General features: G+C 32.3%; 1 protein-coding gene across 1 annotated transcript in view; it reads left to right on the top strand.

Annotated features, from left to right (window-relative positions):
• The window catches only part of LOC147063929 (uncharacterized), an 84,747-nt gene that overhangs the window by 42,937 nt on the left and 24,619 nt on the right, over window positions 1-17,191 (top strand). The window lies entirely within an intron of this gene.

Genomic DNA, 17,191 nt, shown 5'->3' on the forward strand with positions numbered 1-17,191 from the left:
GATTGTCGCAAAATACTCATTGTGATTAATTATAACTAAGCTTAGATTAGCCGGCCCTCGAAATCCAGTGCGTTAGGCGCTGACCTTTCATACGGGGGCTCCGGGCTTGATTCCCGGCGAGGTCACAATAGATTGATGTGATTATCTTAAAGCCTGCGTAGTTGTGATTGTTTTACATAAATTACTAATTACACTGATATATCATCATAATATTACTGTCAACAGGTTTTGTTGGAGTATTAAAAATACTATATATTAAAAAAAATATATAAGATACCATAATTATTTTTTCCTAATCAAAACAAAATAAAATTTAAAAAGAGACTGAGTTTTAGTTAATTAGTGTTAAGTCATTTTTAGTAAGTAGTACGATTATACGTTTTGAAGCTAAGTAAATAAGACAAAACATTTTTTCAACATCCTCTTTTTTGCACTGTCTGGCGAAGGCTGACAACCAATGACAAAATTGTTCACAATTCATGTGATATGATGTGGCGCTTTGTTGATAGGTAAAAGTTAATAATCTTGGATAAATGAATACAAACTTTTTGGATGAAGGGCCATAATTAAGAATATAAAATGAGCGGCGGGCCACAAGTAAAATACTATTTTTAGACATATATTTTTTATTATCATGAAAAAGTAATTTCAATATTTAAAAAAAAAGATTCTCAATCTGTTTTATATTTTTAATTTCAGGTATTAATTTTTTAGTTGAGATTCTTAAAACTGCTTGTATTTGATCGTAAAGAGATTTTATTGATATTCATAATTGAAAATGTTTGTTTATATAAAATATTTTTCGAGCAGAATCTTTAAGTTGTTCGAATTAAGAGTGTTGCAAAATTTGCGGGTTTCATCTCGACGGTGCAATTCGTGTAGGTGCCTATATTCAAAATTTATTTTAAAAAACGCGTTAAAATGTAAAAAATAGTATTTTTGCAGAAATGCGATTAAAGCTCGCAGGCCCCATATAAATGCTTGACGGACCACATGCAGCCCGCGAGCCGCTAGTTTGTCCAGACCTGCAGTCTATATGGTTCAAAAATGATGGCGTTTTATGGCTCAAATTATTAATCTCTTGTTTATGGATCAGAAACTACATAATATTATAATAAATCGGGACATATGATAAGCCAAGTTATAACATTGTTAATTAATTAATGTAGAACATGCCTATCGATATGGATTTGTATACATTTCTATGGTGATTGTGTAATACCTATTCTATATTATAGCGCCTGTACCTACACATGCATGGATTTACGTGCAGCAATAGTGTGTATTTTAAACTATCGCAATAATAACAGTTTATACGTAAAAGTGCTGACTGTCTTGTCAATCTCATTCTTCAAGAGTAAGCGAGACGCGATGTTGTCATATAGTAAGTGTGTACTATTTGACAGATCGTGAAAATCGGTTTACCTCAAAATTAGTCTGCGCGGCGTAATTCGTTTACCGCAGGTTTGCGACTATCTTTCTACTCTGCAGGCGTAGATATTTCACAGTCCAATTGTCGCGTAAAAATTCAGAAGCTACTGAATTTTTTTAATCAGTGCATACAATCTTGCAACTTGCATGATAATACATATTTACACGTGTATTTTTTGTTATGGCTGCGTAACGTACTGTCACCAGTAAGTCCATGCACGTGTAAACTAGGTATTATGTTATTAACTGCATTTATTACCTCCAGCATTTTTTTTGTTAGAAAAAGTACGTGTGATATTTAAATACATGGATATGGCAAAATACGCAAAACATGCTAGGTATTTAAGAGTTTAAAAAGCGAAAAGATATGTCACATTTTTATTTCTATTTGAACAGTCTGCCGTGACGCAAAAAAACTTCAGTCACTGAAAAAATGCTAATGAAGGTTAAAGTTACGTAGGGGCTTCCATGAGAACTTTTAGAAAAAAAATGTATAATTACTAAAGAAGTCTTAATTAATATTATATGAAGCATTTCGCATTAACGGGCGGCTGAAGAGCTCGGTATTCAAATATAATTTAGTATGAAATTGACCTCGGCGTCGTACGCACGTTAATTTAAATCGATCTTTTGGCAAAAATCACTAATCATCGGAGATTTTATTTAAAAAAAAAAACATTATTATTACTATTGTCGACCTTCTATATTATTATTATTGTGGACAATCTTACATTATTATTTTATAAACACATGCACGTGTCCGCTGATCAGAAAACAGGGCTGTCAAAATAATATAATATTTGTAAAATGTTAATTTCATCATAGTTTTTAATCAAACCTGTGCAAGTACATACTGATAACTTGGGTGGATATCGTGGCAAACATACTATTGATATATCTACGGGTATATTATTATTATAACCCAATTCAAATTGAACATAGGTTGATACTCAATTACTATTATAGTATCTTTATGATTTCGAGAAAATAATACGATGGAATATATTATATAATCCATATCAATTATTTGAAAACATTATATTTACATGTATATAATATAGTGAAAAGGTCAGATAACTGTTTTCTCTGCAAGATAACATCAAAATTTATATATACTTACTTAAATGAAGAATTACATTCACGAGTGAGCACGGCTTAAAGTTCAAAGTTGATTTTTTATAACTAATAGAAAATGCTGTTTGTTTCTACGAATAAAAAATCACGGCAATCAGAAAGGCCGGAAAATATGGCCGACAATGCATGATACACAAACATAAAATACACAAAATTACAAACACATACGAAGTTTACCGCACACGTGCAGACCACGTGATATTTGTTTACGCAAAATCGTCGCTTTCCAAAATGGCGAATTTGGTTGCCAGTTTTTACTGCGATGAATCACTGTGTTCCTTACTGTCTTTTTTTATTCGTAGGTTTGTTAAAATCGGAAATGAGTTGGAATATAATGCAACCAAAACTGGAAAAATTCTATTATGGGTGTTTACTTTTTGAATTAGTTGACACCAGAAAAACAGGTACATGCCACTACGTGAACCACAGTGGATATTATGCCGGGTCCAAATTGGCAACATGTCGCCGGCAACCTCGTTAAATTTTAAGATAAGTATGATAATTATCGTAATTTTTTTTAAGCCATTATGATAATTATCGTAAAATTTATCGAGGTTGTCGCGCGACATTGTTTTGCGCCAGTGTGGACCCGGCATTAGATGCACAAAACTTAAATAAAATATATTATAAATTAAATTTAAAAAGTACAATAAAATTAATTGCGTCGGCAGCCCTGTTAGATATTTTTTATAGTGACAGTCATTTTTTATATGCCCGCCAGTCGATGGATTAATAAAAAAATAATGTGTCTAGTGACTGTATGTTAATAATTATTTTTAGGCACTCATGATATAAATTATTTCGCCCATTGGCTTTACCTACCACTTGTTTCACTAGTATAAAAGTGAAGTTGCGCAGGCAATAAAAAGTCACTTTCTTTTTATAATAGGCAGACACTAAATTCTACGTTTTAAAAAATATGCATTAGAATTAAACAATACCTATTATTTTTAATATGTAGGTCCTAAACATTACAAATAAGCACTATTCATTAGTAATGTTTTTTGGATAGCACATGAAATAAAAATGTAGGTAGATATGTATGTCAACATCCTTCGTATATTTAGTTCTCGGACAATTTCAGGTTAAAAAGTTATTAATATTATATTATTAAGTTTATATCGTGGCTAACACATAATCAAAAAAGTTATCATATCCATCATATCAGTTGCAATACTTCACACCAAAGAACTGATAAACATATTGAATTTAGTAACATTTATTAGAAAGTACTATTTTTTGGTCACCCCATAGCTTCACTTCACGAAAACCACCAAACGGGAGTTTATTGAGACAAACATTGGCGGCAACCTTTTTATATTAACTAGTAGACCAGTTATTATGGACCACATGTAAAAAAATCATATTTTCAATTCTCAAGGCCGATTCTGTAGAGCGTCCTCTTAAGTTAACAGCGTTTTAGTGATGCGATTAGCTTGCAATATATCACAGCACAGTGTACACCGAAAATATCTTCCACGCGCTCGATTTTCGACAAAGTGACATGGTGACCCAGAAATATTCTTTCGCGGCAGCTATTATGCGGCGGGAAAAAATCTTAGCACTTAATTAATAACAATAAAATTGTAATTACTAATTACTATGTTACTGTACGTAATACATCATTTTCTCCACATACATATGCCGAGTGTTTATTGGTATTTTAGCTTCACACGAATGTTTTCGGAGATAAAGATATCATACCAATGCGTGTCATGCATTACTTATATATTATGCACTGCATATATGTACATACAAAGATAATTCATAAAGCGTTTATCTATCAACATTTTTCGTTCGTCTTATTTGCGCCAGTTTTAAATTTAATCTGCAATGATGTGTACATTTCAACAGCTACGTTCATGGAATACAGAATGTCTGAACAATATTTATTTAATTCCATAAAATTTATAATGTATAAAGAGACAGTGTATCAGAGATATCAACACTTTCGGGAAAAAGCGATTTAAGATTGCGGCTTTTTGGTTTTAGAAGTTAGAGGTTTTTGTTATGAATAAATGACTCAAATCGAAAGATGAATTCACTTTAAAGATATGATACTTTAAGCCGGCGCTCCATTGACACGCAAGTCAGACGATCTACAGTCATCGGACTTTTTTTTCGTGTGGAGCACCTTTGATTTGCGGACTTTTTAATACGCAGACCAGGCTCGCTGGATTTCAAACATGTTTGATATTTTACTCTCCAAGTTGCCAGACTACGTCCGTCGATCACTATGCAATTCAATTTGAAATAATTACGCGATCATTCGGACCGAAAAAAATCTGTAATTGTTTTAAACATTTTCATTGATTAATTTGTTAATTTACACATTACAAAATGAGAGATTTATCAATTTTTTTTTTTTTTGTATTTATGAAATTCATAAAATGAAACGTAAAACTTGTGTTGTTTTCACTGCTATATTATTTTATGCAAGTCTAGATATAAATAACACAAATATATAGGATTATAGGAAGACATTACGATAATCGCAACTTTTGACAGCTCGACTTTTTTATTCGGTCGTTGATCAGTAGCAGAGGATAGACAAATTGGACGATTTATTGTCTTCGGACTTTTGGCTCGCCAATGGAGCGCTGGCATTAGGTACACAATATGTACTTGGGTTATTCTTTTTCTGCAGAATTGTATATAATATAATATAATATGGCTCTGGGATAAATACATGTATCCTTACGTAATCACCACGTATAATTAATTCTGTATGCGAAATTAAAACGGAGATAAGTCGCTACTTTTCAGAAAAGTCAGAAAAAGTATTGAGTTATGGATAGGCTTACCATAATTATGAAACCCTAAACCGAAACAGGAACGGAAGATAGGGCAAAGAAACAAATTTAACCGCCAAAAATTGTTTTATTATTAAAAGTATGTACAAAAAAAGAATGCATAAGGTCGCTGCAGCAGAAATTTAAATTATTTTATTTATTTATTGTACCAGTCGTAGTTCTTGCTGGAATGTCCTTTCTTCAGCATTTTATCATTTTTGAAGTTATACTTCTTTAGGCGCGTTTGGAAAATCAGATCAGAGTGTATTTTTGGCGTGTGACATGTAACACATAATTTATTTTTTCACACGAAAAAAAAACGCACTCGATTGGATTACCACCGATTGTTCGGTTATCAGCCGAACGCACAACCTTTACGCCACAGTATGATACTGCAATCGTGACGATTATACAGTATAATAGTATAGTTTAGAATTATTCCGTTGCCTAGGCAGCGAATTTATTATTGTCGGCCATTTGCAATTCCTTACGTAAACAAACAATTAAACGTCAGAGTTGGTACTAACGAGAAACCATTATATAATTTAGTAATATAAGTTAAAGTGTATAGAAATAAACCAACGGCGTTCCAATAAGCGGTCCTTTTTTTTGCGTGTGCAATTTAACAAGATAATTAAGAGCTAGTCAAAGAATCTAGTTTTTCACAAGTTTTGTTTTTACGCCAAAGAAGTATAACGTCTAACGCGCGTACATAAGTACATACACCGATTTTTTTTTAAATTTTCTCATATAAAAGGTTGCACGTAATGCCAAAGTTCAATTTGTACTGCAGTAGCTCTCGTACCGAGAACGGTGGATACTCGCGCGTCGCACCCTTCTCCGCCATCACATTACATATACGCTACTACGGTCAATCACGATAATGTATTATTGACAATTTATTATACATACGTGGAACAACAGCCGGGACCAATGTGTGAAACTGGGACGTATGTTAAGCCTAGTGATTGACAACTTTGGATGTAATTCAACGGCGTTGATACGACTCATGCGTCTTCTCCTTTAGTATATTTATCTCCCATTTCTTTAAATGACACGTTGTGCCCTTATTACACTATGTGACTCTTTTTCTGCTCTTCTCCCTACGCCATCTAATAATTAGATTCTTTTTCTTTTTCTCGTGCCATCCCCTATCAGAGGTTCGTCATAATCAGGGTAATCTGTGATTAATCGACATCAACATTTGTCATCCGGTCAGCTCAGAGATTTTAGGAGATGTTAGCACTGTTTGTGGACAGCATATTCTAAGAAACGGAAAATAAAGGTACGAATTATAGTTTTATTGAAATAAGTTTTTTTTTGCCTACGGTGCTCGCAAAATATGCCCGATATAATCTTCAGTGGTTTTATTTAGATTTTTTTTAAACTTGTCCATTTAAAATAAATAAATAAATAAAAATATATATATATCGAGAGATCATATTAGGAATATCATAACAAGTGTTTCAATAATGCGTCAGTGAGAGTTAGAACGAAACATTTTTTTTTTAAATTTTAAAATTGCTCTCCTGTCATGTTTCGTATTATCACATACTTACACATTTTTGCTAAGGATAGCCGGTATAAAGTTTCTTACTAATTCAAATGGGTATAAGTGATAATTTTTAACACTCTAGCAGGCCTATTCTAACATATTATCACTTAACATCAAAAAAGTGCCAATTGAGATAAATATGATATATTACATATTCTGGCGGTTAGGTAATTATGTAAAAAAGTTAACCATCTGAACTGTCAAAAGGTGATATCTTTTAACAACGCCTCTCTTGGCCGTGCTAACTTTGAGAACGAGATAGAGTACGTCAATTTTACATATTGAGAATTGAGATACAAGACCGACTGTTTTGCTGCAATCGCAATGACATGACTAATAACATTGTAGGTTATGTCGATATGTCTGACGTTCAGTACAAAATTCTTGTGTTCAGGTCATTACCGACTAGATGGCGCTTATTCGGCTTTATCCTCTTGTGTTCGCTTGGGATAGGCAACATGAATATATCCGAATTTGACCGACATGTCTTCCAACCTAAATTTTCGCCGTATTACGAATAATTAGAGATAGCCGGTGATACCCAACCGTTTAGTGTATACAATATCTTCCGTGTTAATCTGGAACAATAATAATAACGGAAATGTGCTAAAATGATAACCATTAAGAATAGACCTAAAACCGATCCTGGGTATATTATAACAGATCACATAAATTTAATTATGATTTTTTTTTCGACCATGTCCGATTCTAATATGATCATATGGGCCTCCACAGAGTGGAGGTTTGTATTGACAGATTTTGTTTTTTACGAGAAATGGATGTCAGCCACTTGCTCAACCTATTAGGTCCATACCCTGACATACACAAATTGAAAAACAATATGTGTACTTGCCAGACCCAGGATTCGAACCTAGGACCCACGACTTTATAGTCCAACGCTTATGCCACCTACAACCCTACAGGATAGTAATTTGAAAAAAGAAATGCATTGGCTTGATCTTATAAAAAAAGACTTTCCTACAAATAAATAGGAAATTTTTACTTCGTTACGGGATATCTCGTGCTGACACACTTTTAGAATGCTGGACTTGCCCCATAAATAAATGTTCGGCAAAACATTCTTTGCGACCTTTTTGCTTAGTAATTTTTGTAATGAAATTACATAGAATTTAAACTGAAAGAGGGGAAAAACGTGACTACATGACGTAGTAGGCGAAGATCAGACTAAAATGATCATGATTAAGAATTCTGATGATACAATAAACATCTGAGTGAAACTGTCATAAATTTTGATTAATGCATAAACCTACTATCTGACATATTATATTTTATTAGGTTACCTTATATTGTTAGGTAGATTTAATCGCGTGGCGTTGTTTTTGGTTTCAGCGCTTTATATCACAATCGATTAACAGTCGTTCCCACGCTCTTCAGTGCACAAGTGAAACTTCGTATCACATTTTTTTCGCTGCGTTTTCCCGCCAAAGTGTGCTTGTATGAAAAATTATTATTGTGTTCCATCGCTAGAATTATTAAGGTCAAATTAATTATTATACCATGAGTTTGATGCTTAGAGGCAAACTTTTGATGAGATTCAACGTTTATTTGATATATTATTATAAAATGAGTTTATCACTTGGTGTTCACAACATTTATATATTGTTTTATAGCATGTGTTTTACATTGAGTTTATGCAGTGTTATAATTATTATTTATACTCTGTGGTGGGGTGGAAAAGGAGTTATGTAGTGTGGAAAATTCACATACCGTAAATTACTGCAACTTATATAATACCCTTGGAGAAGTTTCAGCAGGAATTGAAATGGAATATTTTACGAATCGGAGCGCTCGATAATTTTACAAAAATACTAACATATTTTTCTAATTTTTTAAAATTATGTGCGTTAGATTTTTTGTTATATGGTCTACCTAGCTTAAATGGAAAACTTAATCTTTAAAACTTGTAGCTTCCGTGCATATTTAAAAAAAGTGATACTTAGCCTCTTAGTCTTAACAAACAAACAACCACAGCTGTCACACATACTTTTAATCGGGTTGCATTTTTTTGAAATTCACATAACACAATATAATATAACGTACTCACAATAATTAGTACTACCGCCCACATCGTGACTGCAACATCTTTGGTTGTAAAACACGCTTGATGTCGCATGCACTATATTTAAAAGTACACAGCATGAATATCTTGTGTGGTACATCAAGGCTTATGTGTAGTTCAAAAAATCGCTGCTTCCACGCATATAGTCCTTATTTTACAGCACGTACTGCGAAGAGGTTATCAATGTCAGATCACGAGATAGTATAAATGACAAATAAATTAATGGCGATAATCGTAATCAAATGGCCTTTCACGTTAACAAATATATCCTTCAAACAATAATTGGTAAACCATCGGATAATGAATGAATCTAATATTTCCGATAAACTGCTTCTTTTTCAGATGTACAATAACATTTTATCTGCGTTGACAGAAGGTCGTGTCGCATCACTGTGTGTGCGGGAGACTTAAAATATTACGGGCGGTTATGATTAATAATCATATTCATGTCGATTCGAATTTCGATGTGCATTACGCCTTATGCCAAATATATTTAGGAATTTAACCTTTTGTTGTTATTGAAGTTTTAGAATTTTAAATGGTAAAATATAGCGAGAGAAATTAGGTATATAATTTATTTAACATATAATATGACTAATACGTATCATTTAAGTTTAATTAAAACTGAAATATATGTTTTATTCTATACGCTGAAGAAAGGAACGAATCGAATAAGTATTCATAACATAAGAACAAGTATAAAAATAAATAAATGTACAAATTGATGTGTTATATTTATATAATTCAAGCTTAACCATAAATGGATATTTTATAGCTGTGATTAGTGATTTAACAAGTAATGAAAGTTATTTTGACGTTGACGTTCTATTGTATCAATTTGGTACAACTTTTATGCATCGTTTTGCGAATGAAAATGTAAGTATGCCAATATGGAAAATCGCCAAATATGTATGTTGTAATTACTTCCGCATCTCAAATACCAGTATAATTTCACCAAAAATTCACATGTAAGATTTTTGGAATTTATAATTTGTGTAATATTGCTTATATTCACTTAATTCAAATGATAGAAATATTATTATCAATTATTATCGATTTATTTTAAAAATCAATTATTGTGTTCGATACATTGAAACGAAAATAATACGGCAATATCGTATAGAACTATTTTATCTAAGAAGAAAGTTATAAACATGACGTATTGATAATGTCAAAACAATTATGGCTAAATACATACAACGAAATCTGTTTGCACGAAATACTTTTTGGAGGTCAAGTGATATTACTACGTTTTTTTTTTAAATAGTACTTACATACCTTATAATAAAACATTTGGTATGATAAATATAATATATAATCATATCGTTAGTAGAATATGATACATATAAATATATCATTAATATTTAACATAATTATAATATTTATTTCATATGTAAAATATTGATAACTACCTACAAGGACTGCTGACTGAAGTATTAGTACGAAGACGTTAAATCTGAAAGTTTGCAGAATCGTTTAGACTTTTAGAGCTTGTGATTTATCGTCTACAGTGGCATATCAAATCAAACCATGTTTTATCAATAAAAAAATAACACGACATAAAATCGATTTATTCCACAAATCTAAATGTCGACTACAACTACCCAGATGTGCTTCTATGGTGAATAAATACATTGGTTATATTATTACATAATAGTAAGTAATTTTAAGGGCTGTTAAAGGTTCAATATGGATCCAGTCCAGAGCATAGCATAGCCGTTCGATTGAACGTATTTTTGTTCGATTTTCACCATAATTACCATATGGACAGTTTTGGAAATGGACATCTCATTTATATTTTGTGTTATAATATTATGTTGTGAACAATTTGAACTTGTATTTTCTATTATTCACTCATGATAATAAAATACATTACGTAATATAAGTCAATGATAAAGGTTGATTTGTTTAAAAGTTGTGACGTCACGCTCAAAGATGGGTTTAAAATATTGCGATGATTTGTGATGAAGGGGGTAGGAGGTTGTACAGAATATGACGTCAAAAACAATAAAATATGAAATATTTTTTTTCTGAAAACATGAGAACATTGTACTGAAATAGATTATATTTAACGAATTTGTTGAGTTAATGAGTGGGGAGTTGAAAGATGTGTCGTAATTTATAGAATAGAATTATGACCTAGCGTGACAATGTGGGAAGGAAGGGGAAAAAATCCCTAAATCGTCTGAAGGTCTGAGGTCATTTACTTATAAATTATACTTAAAAGACTGGATGACAAGTACGAGTCCGGACAGGGTTGGAACTTCTTAGTGTTTATTAATTTTGTCGTCTAAATTATTACGCCATACTAGTGAAAGTTTCACTGCTTGTTGTTTAGAAACGCTTAAAATAATTGGTTTAAACGAAAGGGCACAAAAAGCGAGTGTGTTTTATGTTTGTCCAAAACGTTGCTAAGTATAATTTCCGGCGGTCCACTTTTTTCGTCATGTATGTACAGACATGTCCATTGTTACTCATTATCTTATTACTCATTGGTGAAGTCTTTTGGAAGACGCGCGTTGTGCCATATGGATGTATTTTAGCCAGTTTTACGGGTGGAGCTAAGATAATATATTATAAATAACAATATTTAATAAACATAATAATATTCTTTGAACATACATAATTTTGAAAACACTTCTGAGAAAATATTTTATAGCCAATAGAAAAATCTTTTTGAAAAAAGTAAGACACCCGGCAGGATCGAACATGTATCTCTCGGGTATCGCGCCCATGCACATAGTTCACTATGCTAAAATAATCATACTTAATTACGACAAATTTTAACTATTGGTTTTTTTAATAGATACTCACTGAAGTGCTTTCCAAAATGAGCTACTATTGGCAATCGTATTCAATCAATCAATATTTTCTAGAAGTGTTTTCAAAATTATGTACGTTCAATAGTTGGAATGTTACATTCCTATATCGTGTGAATTATTCGATGAATAAAAAAAAGTTAATTCATAATAATCGTATTTAATTTTTTTATTTTTTTTAAATTTCAGCTACGAAGTCTGACTTATTCAGCCGTCATAGGATTATAAAAACAAAAAAATACGTATTATTCATAATGGTAACCATGTAGTAGCAATTTATACTTGCAGGTTACATTTAGAAACAAAAATGCTTTGATGATTGGCTGAGCTATAAACGTCTAAAGATTATGTGGTAATTGATAATTTTGACTTGTTAAATTTTTAAGGAGCCTTGTCCTCGCGTGTCCGGAAATTTGGAAGTAAGCAGTTCGCCGTATCACACTTCACCTTGAAAATGTTGTATCGGAAATATATGGTCGTATATTAAAGACCGTCCAACCTCTTTGGGTTGTATAGTACTGACATAAAATTCATGTCTAAATAAAACACGGTTCTATTCGGTTTACAGGAAGCCAGCGACAAAAAAAATTGAAAATAGCCGATATACTGGATTATTTATTAGGTTAGGTTAATTAAATCGGAATATTATTGTCTACAATGCTCCACGAATAACGCGTATTTTTTTCATCTCGGTGCTACAGAGATGAAAAAGTACAGTATAGATTTCCTATAAGAAAGCTCACGGCGAACTGTGCTACGGTGTTAATGTAATACGTACAATTTACATATTGTAACCTCGTCTTTGACCATCATAAAGCGAACATTGCCAAACATCGAAATATAGCTGCTGCAGTATTTTTTTATAACTATCACGTTTTTCACCAATAATTTTTCTTCATAATATCATTTACTTAGTTGGAGCATATTATACCGTGCGGTGTCCCAAAGAACTCAGTCGCTCACCTATATTATCGCGTCCCAACGCTTCACATTGTGGATGGTATTTAGTAGCCTTGCAGGAGAGTGATGTTCCGTGGGGATAGGTAGGTTATATATTGTTTATAGGTGGTACATTATAAAGGGCGGCAAATGAAGAAACGAATGCGATTATTACAACTTTTGAAAATAATGGCGGGTTTCCGTAAATCAGACGATACGGTCGCTTCGTTAGAATGTACTGACATCATATTCATAAAAAAATATCATAACAGGGCCTCCAAACATTTCATAAACTCAGACATCTACGTAGCTAATACCAACGCTGTTTAAGAGGAGGTTTGGTGGAAATGATCTATTCTTCAATAGATCAAACGTGTACGTCATTTAATACAGCCGAAAATAAATAAGTAAGTAATACAAATGGTAGGTATTTACCCAGAAACTTTGCATACAATTTGAGACTAAAAATGAAAGGGTGCGACAATCTAAGTTTGCGTAAGAGAGGCACTTTGCATAGGGACGTCACTGTTATAAGACACCAGGTAGGCCATGTTCAGACTCCTTTTACTTGGCTGAATGAGATCCAACGTTGCTTCTTCGACTTTGATCTGACATTATTATCTACACATTACTAAATAAAGGTATAAATAATTATAATGATTGACAAAAAATCATATTGCTTGTCTTTATATAAGTGTAACAAACTATTTTTTTCGTTAAAAGCGTACATAAGTGAAACGGCAAATAATTTTCAACAGTATGTGGGACGTAATTTCGGCCGCGTTGCCAGTCGGAGAGCGATAGCCGACCTGTTCGCACGTCAATTTGTTTTGTGATGGCGTCGGAGGAATATATTCTTAAATCGTGTAAAGATGACTAAAAAACGTTCCGCATGTACTTGAAAAAGAAAACATGTCAATGAATATACTATTATTATAATGAATATAAAAAATAAACATAACATTAAAAGGACGCATGTGAAATTATTATGACAAATTATATTTCGTTCGGCTCGCGTCATTTACACAATCCGTGCATCGCCTAATCACGATCTTTTTTCAGCTAAAGTATAGCCTTAATAGGTTCTAATATACTGAACAATTTTAAAGTAAAATAAATCCAATCAAAGATGTCGAAGTAACCCCTGCAATGCAAATATGCATTTTATGAATGAAAGAGAAGCTGAAAAAAAATATTTCGACTACTACTGCACCATGTCCGATCCTAATAAGATCATATGGGCCTCCACAGGGTGGAGGTTGTATTAACAGATTTTTGTTTTTACGAGAAATGGATATTAGACAATTGCTCAACCTATTAGGTACATACTCTGAATCCAAACGCAATTTGAAAAAACAATATGTATGATTTGCCAGACCCAGGTTTCGAACCTTGGACCCACGACATTATAAGCCGACGCTTAAGCCGCTCGGCCATCGTGGGTTCGACTAAATAATGATTAAAATATTAGCTCAACGACAAATTTCATTTAATTAATACCGTATTTTAAAAATAGTTGTCAAATAGGCTTAGTTTCTATCAACCAAACTTTACCCATCATTTCTTCGTGGTTGTAAAATTGTAGTCGCATGAAAGCAGCATAATCACATATTATATTAAATGTAGTTGTTGCTAAGAGCGAATGAATAATCCTCATCTATGACGATGACGCATAAAATAATCTTTCAAAAATTTTGTGTTTTTTCTTGTGTTTAATTTAATATTTTTAATGCACCTCAATAATAATAATAAAAATACTGCGTTGTTTTTTTTAATTGTGAAATTTTATTAGATATACCTAATATAATATTGAATGTTAGGAGAAAGACACAACATTATAAAATAACTTTCTATCTAATTGTTTTTTTTTAAATTATATTGCAGTTTCCGGCATTTTCTTTGATTTTACATAAAAAAAACTATGACGTATAATTTTACCGTATTTTAAATAGAGTCATTTTATTTTTAATAAAGTCTTATGGGACATTTGTTATAACAACGCGCTAACAAAATAAAGACACTGCTATAGAGTTGATTAAAAACGTAAGTAATAATATGTGACATCTAATTAACGCAACTACAATATTGTCATTGTCATGAATCTTGCGCTAAGACTAAACTGGGCTCTGTGCTCCGCCCTTGTGTAAGTTATTGTACAATGGCCTTAGATTCGAGCCAAATAAAGTGAAACTTGGTTCATTATATTGTTGTCTTATGTGCTTGAAACCTAAATTGCGTAAAAACAAAAGTCTGCCCGTGTGAAAATGCTTTATTTCAGTTCGACGTTAATCCCTCGCGAATCATCTGACTTTGAAGTAAAAGTGATACATAGACGGTTATCTTCACAAATATTTTTTTTTTGTTTTGTTTTGAAAGCGTGCTTCAAAACAATTAATATTAATTGTTTTATACGTGTAAAATTAACCGTTATTGCTTATACTGTGTTTGCATATGTATTTTATTAACCTTTTATTGTAAAAATATACGTTTGTTCATATGGGTATAATTACATTTTTTTATTCGCAATCTTCTTGTAAACGAAGGTTGTAAATTCTCGTCAAACAATTTATAAATTTCGGTTGATGTTTTTTTTATTTACATCTATCATGGCACCATATAAAATGTATGTTGTGAGTAGAGTTGGGTTTCGGGAATTCTCGAGAAATTTTCGAGATTTTCCATCCCGAATCTCGAGAATTGAAATTTAGGGAAATCCCGGATCTCGAGAATCTTTTCTCGGGATTCGGGATTTCTTCATTATCAAATATTAAATGAAAAAAACCGATTTTATATATGGAAAAAGTGGACAGAAAACACAAAACGTTCAAAGACTGATCGGGGCATTTAACACAATGAAGCCAACGTCGACTCAAAATGAGCGCAATTTTTGCAACAGGGAATTTTGTGTCTCAAAAGCGTACGCAATTGTCAGACGCAGGGATCTGTGTTTATTGAAAGTCTATTTTATTAAGTAATGTTTTGAATTATTTTTGTTTTCCTACATCTATTTTGTATGTCTCCTTACATAAAAAAATCTTTTCTGGAAATCCCGAATCTCGAGATTGCGATTTTCTCGGGAAATACCCAACTCTAGTTGTGAGCAATTGATTTTCCGCCTAATTCAGATTTGAGACTTATCTTCAGCGTTACCCATCTGTCAATCGAAAGTATCCCTACCGGAATATGCCATGAGTGGTATTTTCTTTGAAGAATTCACAGTATTTTTTTTTAAATTGTATGTTTTCGTTTTTCACCTGAAGAAAATTGCCACAAAATTATATGAATCCTACATTATGATCTTGTAATGGCGCATTGAATTACAATAAATTGCCTCGAATTATTTTTTTCTAACTTCAGCATTCGCACACTTAGAACACTTACAGACTATAGCTCATGGGCCCCACAAGCGGGGAGGGAGCTGACATAGGCTCTAGTCTGGGGGCCCGGCGTGGGAAATCGACCAGATAAATGAGATAAACAGATATCACAAATTTGCTCTAACAGTAAAAAAAGTCGCCTGCTGCGCTATTTTACTTCAATTATTATGTTAATATTTTAAAATATGTGATTGTGCGATGCAATTTTTAATTGTGTATCGATACTCGATAATTTCAATACAAAAGTGGATCTAGGTCTTAAAAATACAAAAATACGTGAATATCGCCATAATGCCTTCAACATTATTAATAGGTAAGAGGGTCCGAAGACCCTAGCCCGGGGGCGCACTTCAGGTTGTGGGAGCCACGCTACAGCTACTTGGTGCTTTGGTTTGTTTACACTTTACAGCCAACAAATGCGTCTTCTTCTAGGATTCCTTATACTTTATATTTTCGCTGTATGATTAATTGAATTAATGCATATTTGTCATTTCGTATTACGTGGCCAATTTTTTAAATTTTTTAATTTAATTACATTGGATACGATTTATGGGATTTTTAAAATTTAACTTAGTTTAAATAGTTCTTAAATTTAACTAAGTATAACAATCACAATCATTGTTTCAATGAAGGCATGAAATTATTTGTTGATTATAATTAAGAAATAATTATTTGTCTTACTGGAATATGATTATATTGACTCTTAAAGATATGTACACAATCTGTACTACTTTACTCATTCATTACCAGAAAAACCTGACATTAACCATACTGGATTTGGTATAATATATTATAGAATTTGGTTTTTACTAACATTTATTTTAATTTAACAAATCAACTTTAATAAATGTCGTTTTTTTTTTAAACAAGAAGACTTTAAATAATGCTAAAAAAGTGTCATAAGTAGGCGAATATCTAGTTATTTTTATCAAAAACTTCTTATCACAAAGTTTTAGGTCCTTGACTTTGTGTGGTATTTCCCGCGGAAAAACAAACATCCGCTTCCGCAGCATGTATATGAAAATGCCGCCAGGCTGACGCGCGTGTCGCATAGTGACAGACGA

This window comes from Rhyacophila brunnea, unplaced genomic scaffold (assembly GCF_057557595.1).
Source record: "Rhyacophila brunnea isolate RB1 unplaced genomic scaffold, BYU_Rbru_1.0 scaffold_8, whole genome shotgun sequence".
Lineage (NCBI taxonomy): Eukaryota > Metazoa > Arthropoda > Insecta > Trichoptera > Rhyacophilidae > Rhyacophila > Rhyacophila brunnea.